This window comes from Triticum urartu, chromosome 7A (genome assembly GCF_056163025.1).
Source record: "Triticum urartu cultivar PI428250 chromosome 7A, HENAU_Tu73, whole genome shotgun sequence".
NCBI classification, from domain to species: domain Eukaryota; kingdom Viridiplantae; phylum Streptophyta; class Magnoliopsida; order Poales; family Poaceae; genus Triticum; species Triticum urartu.
In genome coordinates, this window is record NC_141879.1 from 748,371,246 (window position 1) to 748,380,091 (window position 8,846).

Here is an 8,846-nt window from a genome sequence, read left to right on the forward strand (position 1 = left end):
TCACAACAACACGAAAGCAGAGCGTACCATCTTGGAGCTGCTTGACACGAAGAATAGATAGTTGTGGTAGCTCTTCAAGGAACTTCATCGTGTCATTTTTCATCAAAGCGTCCATCTCTAAATGCAGCTTTTCGAGCTTGCTGAGCCGGTCGACTCCCCATTTTGGCAACTTGTCATTAAGGACATACACATTAAGGCTAATCAGGTTCTCCAAAGGCAGGGAGATCATGCCATCCAAGCTCCCTTTATCGTCACCATTCTTGAAGCAACAACCTTGAGTTTCCTTGTCGAGCTGCACTGTCAAGGATTGCAGATGTAAACGACCCTTTATGCAGAGAAAAACTCCTTTCTGTTCTTCCTATTAATGCCGGACACTCCGAGCTTGCGCAGTTAGGTATGCTTCTTGAGATCTTCCACAGAGGTCTTTGACCCTGAAGCAGCGACATTGACAACACCAAGCGTGTGCAATGCCATCAATTTTCCAATCCCTCTAACCACCACAATACCAGCAGGGCGATCACGTCTGCAGAACTAGCTGGATGAAACAAGTAGTGGTGGTGCAGGTGCTGACACCAGGACGTCGGTGGTGCCAGCACGTATATGTATTGTAGCTTCTGCAACTTGGTAATGTTGTTTGGCAGGGTGACTACGAAGGTGTGCCTTACCTACAGGGTCTGCAGGTCCCTCAGATTATCCAGTGAACTTGGTAGGCAGCTGATCCCATGCCGTCCTTGCAGTGAGAGGAAATTGAGGCAACGTAGCAATTTCAGCATCTTCTCAAGATCTTCATACTCAACACTAGCTGATGCATCTTCACTAGTAGAAAAGGGGGCAACGGTCCAGACCGGGTCAGCCCATTAGTCCCGGTTCAGTCAAGAACCGGGACCAATGGGGACATTAGACCCGGTTCGTGAGCCCAGGGGGCCGGCCGGGCCACGTGGGCCATTGGTCCCGGTTCGTCTGAACCTTTTGGTCCCGGTTGGTGGGACGAACCGAGACCAATGGGCCTCGCTCCCGGCCCACCACCATTGGTCCCGGTTGGTGGCATGAACCGGACTCCCCTTTAGTCCCGGTTCATGCCACCAACCGGGACCAATGAGGTGACTATATATACCCCCTCGCGTAAGAGCAGAGCACACTGCTCTGTTTTTTTTGGCCGAGGGGGAGAGGGCTTGGTGGTGCTCTAGCTCACCTCCTATGCACACAAGGTGTTCGATAGAATGCCCAAGCCACACTACTTAAGCTTTCTCCTCTCCAAGCGCGACCTCCAAGCTCCATTTTCCTCAATATTTGTCTAGGTTTAGCGGTCCGTCACGCCCCGTCCCCGTCTGCACCGTCGTCGATCACCCGCGCCGAGCTCATCGCCGACACCACCGTGGTGAGCCTCTTGTTCTTATCTTCTTTCTGAAAGGAAAAATATTCTTACTTGTATGTTTACATAGATACCTGTATTATTTTCTTACTTTTATTATTGCATCTTATATAGTGCGATGGTTTTGGTATCCGCCCCCGTCGGCCCTCGTCCTGTCTATGATTCGGATGTGGTATATATATTATGTTTATAACTATTGGTTCATTTATTGTTTATGAAAATTATGCCGACCAACGTGACATAGATTTTATTTATGTAGGATGTATGTGAATCGGAAATTCCAACCGACCCTATTGTCGAGAGGTTAAATTTAGTTGAAGAAGAAAACAATTTGTTGAAGGAAAAAATAAAAAAAATTGAGGAGGAGAAGATGATATTGGAGTTGCATGTTGCGGATGTCGTCGATGATCACAAGATCAAGATGGATGCAATGAGCTTGAAGATAGAAAGATTAGAAAATATGCCATTCATACCGAGGCTTGGTATCATTATGCCGTTGGATCAATTGTTACCTTGGTTGCGATTATGATCGCATTTGTTTTCGCATTGAAATGTTTTACATAGTTTCAATGTATGGTTTAATTAATTAGATGCTCTGGAGAGCTATATGTTGTTAGATGAGAACTATGTATGCATTTTGGTTTTAATGTGATGATGAACTTCTATTAATTTGGACACTTAATTATATATATAATGCACGCAGATGAACCGGCAATGGATGTACGGTGACAGACACACCTCCGAGTACATTAAGGGCGTGCATGAGTTTCTCGATGCGGCTGAGGCAAACAAGCAGAATTGTTTTATGTGTTGTCCATGCACTGAATGTGGGAATACGAGGTCTTACTCTAACCGGAAAATCCTTCACTCCCACCTGCTTTATAAGGGTTTCATGCCACACTATAATGTTTGGACGAGGCACGGAGAAATAGGGGTTATGATGGAAGACGGCGAAGAAGAAGAGTACGATGACAACTATGTGCCCCCTGAATACGGTGATGCTGCAACGGGGGGAGCTGGTGAAGATCAAAAGGAACTAGACGATGTGCCCAATGATGCTGCAACGGGTGAAGCTGCTGAAGATCAAGAGGGGGAGAGGGCTTTGTGGTGCTCTAGCTCACCTCCTATGCACATGAGGTGTTCGATGGAATGCCCGAGCCACACTACTTAAGCTTTCTCCTCTCGAAGCTCGACCTCCAAGCTCCATTTTCCTCGAGATTTGTCTAGATTTAGCGGTCCGTCACGCCCCGTCCCCGTCTTCACCGTCGTCGATCACCCGCGCCGATCTCATCACCGACACCACCGTGGTGAGCCTCTTGTTCTTATCTTCTTTCTGAAAGGAAAAATATTCTTACTTGTATGTTTAGATAGATACTTGTATCATTTTCTTACATTTATTATTGCATCTTATATAGTGCGATGGTTTTGGTATCCGCCCCCGTCGGCCCTCGTCCTATCTATGATTCGGATGTGGTATGTATATTATCTTTATAACTATTGGTTCATTTATTGTTTATGAAAATTATGCCGACCAACGTGCCATAGATTTTATTTATCTAGGATGTATGTGAATCGGAAATGCCAACCGACCCTATTGTCGAGAGGTTAAATTTAGTTGAAGAAGAAAACAATTTGTTGAAGGAAAAAATAAAAAAATTGAGGAGGAGAAGATGATATTGGAGTTGCATGTTGCGGATGTCGTCGATGATCACAAGATCAAGATGGATGCAATGCGCTTGAAGATTAGAAAGATTAGAAAATATGCTATTCATACCGAGGCTTGGTGTCATTATGCCGTTGGATCAATTGTTACCTTGGTTGCGATTATGATCGCATTTTTTTCGCATTGAAATGTTTTACATAGTTTCAATGTATGGTTTAATTAATTAGATGCTCTGGAGAGCTATATGTTGTTAGATGAGAACTATGTATGCACTTTGGTTTTAATGTGATGATGAACTTCTATTAATTTGGACACTTAATTATATATAATGCACGCAGATGAACCGACAATGGATGTACGGTGACAGACACACCCGCGAGTACATTAAGGGCGTGCATGAGTTTCTCGATGCGGCTGAGGCAAACAAGCAGAATGATTTTATGTGTTGTCCATGCACTGAATGTGGGAATACGAGGTCTTACTCTAACCAGAAAATCCTTCACTCCCACCTGCTTTACAAGGGTTTTATGCCACACTATAATGTTTGGACGAGGCATGGAGAAATAGGGGTTATGATGGAAGACGGCGAAGAAGAAGAGTACGATGATAACTATGTGCCCCCTGAATATGGTGATGCTGCAACGGGGGGAGCTGGTGAAGATCAAGAGGAACCAGACGATGTGCCCAATGATGCTGCCACAGGTGAAGCTGCTGAAGATCAAGAGGAACCAGATGATGTGCCCGATGATGATGATCTCCGCCGGGTCATTGTCGATGCAAGGACGCAATGCTAAAGTCAAAAGGAGAAGCTGAAGTTCGATCGCATGTTAGAGGATCACAAAAAAGGGTTGTACCCCAATTACGAAGATGGCAACACAAAGCTCGGTACCGTACTGGAATTGCTGCAGTGGAAGGCAGAGAATGCTGTGGCTGACAAAGGATTTGAGAAGGTACTGAAAATATTGAAGAAGAAGCTTCCAAAGGATAACAAATTGCCCGACAGTACATACGCAACAAAGAAGGTCGTATGCCCTCTAGGATTGGAGGTGGAGAAGATACATGCATGCCCTAATGACTGCATCCTCTACCGCGGTGCATACAAGGATCTGAACGCATGCCCGGTATGCGGTGCATTGCGGTATAAGATCAGACGAGATGACCCTGGTGATGTTGACGGCAAGCCCCCCAGGAAGAGGGTTCCTGCGAAGGTGATGTGGTATGCTCCTATAATACCACGGTTGAAACGTCTGTTCAGAAACGAAGAGCATGCCAAGTTGATGCGATGGCACAGTGAGGACCGTAAGAAAGACGGGAAGTTGAGAGCACCCGCTGACGGGTCGCAGTGGAGAAAAATCGAGAGAAAGTACTGGGAAGAGTTTGAAAGGACCCAAGGAATGTATGGTTTGCTTTAAGCACGGATGACATTAATCCTTTCGGGGAGCAGAGCAGCAATCACAACACCTGGCCCGTGACTCTATGTATGTATAACATTCCTCCTTGGATGTGCATGAAGCGGAAGTTCATTATGATGCCAGTTCTCATCCAAGGCCCTAAGCAACCCGGCAACGACATTGATGTGTACCTAAGACCATTAGTTGAAGAACTTTTACAGCTGTGGAATGGAAACGGTGTACGTACGTGGGATGAGCACAGACAGGAGGAATTTAACCTAAAGGCGTTGCTGTTCGTGGCCATCAACGATTGGCCCGCTCTCAGTAACCTTTCAGGACAGACAAACAAGGGATACCACGCATGCACGCACTGTTTAGATGACATTGAAAGTATATACCTGGACAAATGCAGGAAGAATGTGTACCTGGGCCATCGTCGATTTCTTCCGACCAACCATCAATGTCGAAAGAAAGGCAAGCATTTCAAAGGCGAGGCAGATCACCGCAAGAAGCCCGCCATGCGTACCGGTGATCACGTACTTGCTATGGTCAATGATTTACACGTAATCTTTGGAAAGGGTCCCGACGGACTAGCTATTCCAAATGACGCTGAGGGACACGCACCCATGTGGAAGAAGAAATCTATATTTTGGGACCTACCCTACTAGAAAGACCTAGAGGTCCGCTCTTCAATCGACGTGATGCACGTGACGAAGAACCTTTGCGTGAACCTGCTAGGCTTCTTGGGCGTGTATGGGAAGACAAAAGATAGACCTGAGGCACGGGAGGACCTGCAACGTTTGCACGAAAAAGACGGCATGCCTCCGAAGCAGTATAAAGGTCCTGCCAGCTACGCTCTTACGAAAGAAGAGAAAGAAATCTTCTTTGAATGCCTGCTCAGTATGAAGATCACGACTGGCTTCTCGTCGAATATAAAGGGAATAATAAATATGCCAGAGAAAAAGTTTCAGAACCTAAAGTCTCATGACTGCCACGTGATTATGACACAACTGCTTCCGGTTGCATTGAGGGGGCTTCTACCGGAAAACGTCCGATTAGCCATTGTGAAGCTATGTGCATTCCTCAATGCAATCTCTCAGAAGGTGATCGATCCAGAAATCGTACCAAGGCTAAGGAGTGATGTGGCGCAATGTCTTGTCAGTTTCGAGCTGGTGTTCCCACCATCCTTCTTCAATATCATGACGCACGTCCTAGTTCATCTAGTCGACGAGATTGTCATCCTGGGGCCCGTATTTCTACACAATATATTCCCCTTTGAGAGGTTCATGGGAGTCCTAAAGAAATATGTCCGTAACCGCGCTAGGACAGAAGGAAGCATCTCCATGGGCCATCAAACAGAGGATGTTATTAGGTTTTTTTTTGACTTCATTCCTGGCCTTAAGAAGATAGGTCTCCCTAAATCACGGTATGAGGGGAGACTGGCTCGAAAAGGCACTCTTGGAAGTTACTCAATAATATGCAGGGACGGATATTCTTGGTCTCAAGCACACTACACAGTTTTACAGAACTCTACCTTGGTGACCCCGTATGTCGATGAACACAAGAACAGTCTGCGCTCCAAACACCCGGAGCAGTGCGACGACTGGATTACATGTGAACACATCAGGACTTTCAGCAGTTGGTTGGAAACACGTCTCAAAGGTGACAACACTGTTTGTGATGAGCTGTACTTGTTGTCCAGGGGACCATCTTTGACTGTATTGACTTACAAAGGATACGAGATAAATGGGAATACATTTTACACGACCGCCCAAGATCAAAAGAGCACCAACCAAAACAGCGGTGTCCTCTTTGATGCAGCAACCGAGAGCGGAAAGGACACATATTATGGTTACATAGTGGACATATGGGAACTTGACTACGGACATGAATTTAAGGTCCCTTTGTTTAAGTGCAAATGGGTCAATCTGTCAGGCGGCGGGGTACAGGTAGACCCACAGTACGGAATGACAACAGTGGATCTAAAAAATCTTGGGTACACTGACGAACCGTTCGTCCTAGCCAATGATGTGGCACAGGTTATCTATGTGAAGGACATGTCTACCAAACCGAGAAAAAGAAAAGATAAGGAAGCGAATACATCATACGATGAGCCAAAGCGCCACATAGTTCTTTCAGGAAAAAGGGATATCCTGGGAGTGGAGGGCAAGACAGACATGTCTGAAGATTATGAAAAGTTTCATGAAATTCCTCCCTTCAATGTCAAGGCTGACCCAAGCATCCTGATAAACGATGAAGATTATCCATGGTTACGGCGCAATAAGCAAATGACACAAGCGAAGAAAAAGTGAAGACTTTCTCCCGCAACTATTATGATGATACCATGCCAACTTTGTAACACACGAGTATGCTATGCCAACTTTTTCAGAGTTCATTTGAAAACTATGAATTTAGGTCGAAGTTTCTCTATAGGTGCATCTATGTTCATTTTTTTTAGTAAAGTTAATCACAAACTTGTGATTCACACAAATTTCAAAGAATTTAAATTTTAACTATTCAAATTTGAAAACTAATGGCACTAACAGAAAGTTTATAATTTTTCTAAAACTAATAGCACTAACAGAAAGTTTATAATTTTGCTGACCTAAAAGCAAAAGGAATTAAAAAATAAAGCAAAAAACAAAAGAAAATAAATAATACAAAAAACAAAACAAAAAAACTGAATAAAAATAAAAATAGTAACAATAAGTATTTTGTTGTAAGTAGACACAAAATAAAATAAATAAAGCAACAAAGAAAACAAAAAAACTAAAAAAGTGTTTTCAAATTTGAAAACTAATGGCACTAACAGAAAGTTTATAATTTTTCTAAAACTAAAAGCAAAAAGAATTAAAAAAATAAATCAAAAAACAAAAGAAAATAAATAATGCAGAAAACAAAACAAAAAAACTAGAAAAAATAGGCACTAAAAGCAAAAAAACAAAAAAAGAGTTTTCAAATTTGAAAACTAATGGCACTAACAGAAAGTTTATAATTTTTGTGACCTAAAAGAAAAAGGAAATCACTAAAAAACTATAAGTATTTTGTTCTAAGTAGAAATGAAAAAATAAATAGAAAAAAAATAAAAAAATGCCTATGATATTTGTTATGACTAACTAAAATTACCAAATTGAGTATAATGATAAAACACAGTAATATTAAATAGCAGGAAAAAGAAGGACTCAAAAATCAATTTTTATAGTAAAGTTATTCATAAACTAGTGATTCACACAAATTTAAAAAAAAATCAAATTTAAACTATTCAAATTTTAAAACTAATGGCACTAACAGAAAGTTTATAATTTTTGTGACCTAAAAGAAAAAAATCACTAAAAAACTACAAGTATTTAGTTCTAAGTAGAAATGAAAAATAAATAGTAAAAAAATGCCACCTACTAGGCCACCACGGCCTGAATACGACTAGAAGCCCATCCATGGGCCAGGATTCAGGCCCGCAGAAGGCCCAGCAGGCCCCCAGGCATAGCAGTGTGAGATTAGGCCCAGAGGCCTGCAGTTCTGAGGAGTTCGATGGAGATGGCGGGGCAGCTTATAAACAGGTGCGGCCGCTCCTCAGCTAGTGAGGTGGGACTAAACATCCCACCGCACCGCGGCTTTGGCAGGCGCAGGCCTTTGGTCCCGGTTGGTGGCACCAACCGAGACTAAAGGGGGGCATTGGTCACGGTTCCTTGCACAAACCGTGACCAATGCCCCCTTTAGTCCCGGTTGATGCCACCAACCGGGACCAAAGGCCGCCGCTTCCCGCCCTTTGGGCTGCTGAAAAGAGGCCTTTGGTCCCGGTTGGTGGCACCAACCGGGACTAAAGGGGGGCATTGGTCCCGGTTTGTGCCACGAACCGGGACCAAAGCCTTTCCTATATAACCAAACACTTGGGAAGTTTCCCCTACCCGCCATTCTTCTCCAACGCCGCCAGGCTGCTGCGCTGCTCCTCGACGCCGGCCCCTGCCCCAACGTCGCCGTCGCCTCCCCTAGCCGCCCGAGGTCGCCGTCGCCGCCCGCTCGCCGTCGGCCGTGCCCTCGCCCGACGCGCGTCGCGCGCCCCGGCCCGCCCGTCGTCATCGCCCTGCCCCGCCCGTCGCCGTCGCCCCTGCCCCGACCGCGCCGTCGCCCTGCCCCTCCGTTGGTCCGGACGGCGCCCCTCCCCTGTTTTTTTTCATATATTATATGCTTGTGTATATTTTGTATATTGCTTCTTTGTGTATATTATGTATATATGTCAGTATATATTGTGTATATTGCTTCTTTTCAGATTTTTTTTCATATATATGTTTGTATTCTGTATTTTGCTTTTTTATAAAATGTATATATGTTTGTATGTTCTCTGTGTATATATGTTCATATATGCAAAAGTTAGATTTAAATATTTAGAAAAGGATTATCTATATATATTCTCTAATTTAGT

The 8,846-nt window shown here is 44.1% G+C and overlaps 1 pseudogene; it reads right to left on the minus strand.

Annotated features, from left to right (window-relative positions):
• Positions 1-773, minus strand: LOC147962750 (uncharacterized; annotated as a pseudogene).
• Between the last annotated feature and the right edge of the window lie 8,073 nt (positions 774-8,846).